This window comes from Pan paniscus, chromosome 6 (genome assembly GCF_029289425.2).
Source record: "Pan paniscus chromosome 6, NHGRI_mPanPan1-v2.0_pri, whole genome shotgun sequence".
Lineage (NCBI taxonomy): Eukaryota > Metazoa > Chordata > Mammalia > Primates > Hominidae > Pan > Pan paniscus.
Genome location: NC_073255.2, coordinates 171,135,052 through 171,138,392, shown reverse-complemented (window position 1 = coordinate 171,138,392; position 3,341 = coordinate 171,135,052).

Here is a 3,341-nt window from a genome sequence, read left to right as displayed (position 1 = left end):
TAGAATGTGGTACAAGTGGCACTGTGTGGCTTCAGAGGCCACCACGGCTTCTGACTTAATATCTTGGAATGCTTGTTCCAGGGGAAACAAGTTACCATTTAAGAATTCCAACTATCCTGAATCCACCATGTTGTGAGCAAGCACAGCCTAAGAGACATCATGTCAAGAGACTTGCTCCTGCCATCTCGGGGATCAACCCTTTCAAGCCTTCAGGGAACTCCAACCCCAGCCTACATCTGACTGCAACTGCATGAGAACCCCAAGAGGACAGAGCAGCTGTGTGCTGGGCACAGTCAACACACAGAACCTGAGTGAGAAATACAGTGTGTGGGTTTCTTTATTTGTTTGTTTTGCTTTGAATCACTACAGTTTGGGGTGGTTTGTTACGTTGTACTACACAATTAGAACAGACATCTTAGAACAGCAATGGGACGTGAAGATTTTGGGTTTGTTTTTGGAATCAGCCTGGAGGCAGCAGGGAGGATGGGTTGAAGAACACCACAGAGGCTGAAGGCACCAAGATGTTAGGAGGCCTTTACGGGAGAAGAAGTGGATGTCAATGGGAATGGACAAGAAAGGCTGGAATCTAGAGATACTTGTGAGGTGGAACTGATGGGATATAAAGAGCAAATAAATGTGCAGTGGAAAAAAGAGGAAGACCGAAATCTTTCAGGTTTTTCCCAAAGAGAAGAAGTAGAGTACGATGTTCTTAATAGAAATAAAGGCCTATTAGGGAGGGTAGGTAATGAAATGTGTATGCCCTAATGGTGAGGGGTTTACAGGGAAATATTAGTGAACATTCCAAAGACACTGGAAATTTTGATTAAGGACACAAGGGAGATGGGGGCTGTACATAGACACACACGCAGGATCACTATTCCATATGGCAATGGTGGAAGTTCCAGAGGTGAAATCGCCAAGAGAACATGCGCAGGGCAATAAGAGGAGGGAATAAATGATGGAACTCTGAAAGGAGAACCCAGTGGTCAGAGGAGGAGAGCCCATTAAGGAAACTGGAAAGCGTAAGTCAGAGAAGCCAAAAGAGAAACAGGAGACTCATGTCTTATAAACAGAGGGACAAGAGAATGTCAAGAAATATTGGGTTTTCATTGTAAAAAGCCACTGCCAGATCAAGTAAGGTGAGACTGTGTTATATGGTTTTCACAATTAAGAAGTCATTACGGCTCTAAACAGGACTGCTTTTAATACCCTGGCATTGATCAGAGTAGTTTAAGAAGCTGATTGGAGATTTAACAAGTAGAGACTACGAATGTAGATTACTCTTTAAAGAGAGTTGATGGTAAAATGAGGGAGGAAGAAAGATAAGTTAGTTTCTTTGAGCATGATTTTGGTCTGAGGACAGGTTTGCTAGCAAGAGTTCTCTGAGCAAATGAGAGGGGAGGATAGAGAGGTCTTCAGAGTTAATGATTTTACAGGCTTCTGCTCTCCAAGTGCAGTCAACAGGTCAGTAGCACCAGCATCACCTGGGAGCTACTTAGAAATGCAGAATCTCAGGCCATGCTGCAGGCCTAGTGAATCAGAATCTGCATTTTAACAAGATCCCCAAGTGATTAACATGCACATTAAATTAATACTCACTGCAGTAGGTTAAGACAGAAATGTGGAGGAAGGAAGAAAGATACAGAACTCGTGCAAATATTACAGTACTCAGGCCATTTTTTTCTTGTGCAATCACTTAGACATGCTTGGGTTTTTATCTGAGATGTAATGAGAAATGTTTAGAACGTCCTTTAAGGGCTTCCAAATTATTGGCATATATGGAAAATGAAGGTCTGTGTGAAGAGAAATCACCTCTAATGAAATCCAGATGAAAATCCAGACCAGCTTCCTGTTGGCAGGATTATCGATAGTGGAGGTGGAGATATTATCATTGCTTCAGCCTCACTCCCAGATAGTCCACTTTACTTGGTCTGAGGTAGAACTGGTACTATTATGTACCTGTATATATACCAGTTATATATATATGCGTGTGTGTATATATGTGTATATGAATATAACTGGTATATATACGTGTATATATGTATATATAATTCATTGTTGTAATGTGCCAGCACTGTGCAAACTCAAGACGGGTGCTCATTAAATACTGAATTTCACAGGTAGTAGGCTTTCTATTCATGTTAGTTCTTCTTCCTACTCACCTTTTTAAGGAAGCAGTTCTCAAATTCTAGAATGCATTAGAATTAGAACGTGGAGTGCTTGTTAAAAATACAAGTTTCTAGAACCCATACACAAGGATTTTGACTTGGTAGGTCTAAAGCGAGACCCAATAATCTGCACTCGATAACGAGTACCTCAGATGATTCCAATGTGATCTCCCAGTCACGGACTGGGAAAAAAGCATTCCAAACTATTTTGTAGATCTCGAGAAAGACTTCAGAATGTTCGTGTCTCACAGGAAATAGCAAAAACAATATAGCATTCCAAAATCCTACCTAGCTTTGTACCGTGTACTTTGCTATTGCTGTTGGATTCAATTACAACGGAAATATTTGATGTGGTAAAACACTGAGCAGTGATGCTAACGTTTTATAGTAGACACTGGGAAGCAGAAAGGAAGTGTAAACACGTTTCCCTTAAAAACTAGTCTTGCTGGGTGGATAAAGTGTGCATACCTATTTTACAAATAAAGAATAGTGCAGCACTAGTTTGTGTACGTAATATGTGCTTAACAAACATTTGTTCATTGAGTAAGTAAGAGTCAAGTCGAATGGCTCAGATTGTAAGTGCTATGAGAATTCCACTGTAAGAAGAGGGAAGTATGCCTTCTTTTCACCATTAAAGATCTGATTGCTGATATTGGCATTTTTGCCAGTAGAAGAGCCTGGACGTTGGCAGTTTTCAAAGCCCCCAGGTGATTTGACTGCGCAGCTAAGTTTGAGAACCACGGAGGTAAAGGAAGGGAGTACCTTAAAGAGCTAGGATTAGGGATAATATCAATAGATCACCTTTAAGGCTGCACCTCAGCCTAATTAAATCAGAATCGCTGGGGGTGGGACTTGGCTATCAGTCATCTTTAAAGCTCTCCAAGTGATTCCAATGTACAGACGTGGTTGAGAGCCATTGCTTTACTTGAATTCTCAGTGGTTCTTAATCCTGGCAGCATAATAGAGTCACCAAAGATACATATATATATATATATCAGTTCAGGAAGCAGAGTTGTTTCAGATGCTAGAACACCTCCAACGAGCAGTCACAGCTCTGTAGTTCTAGTGCCGCCGCTGCCAGCAAGTTTCTTGTGACCCTGGCGGCCGAGTTACTTTCAGCGCTCTGGGCGGTCTCGCAAGAAACACTGACGCTTTGGGACTTCATTTCCCAGC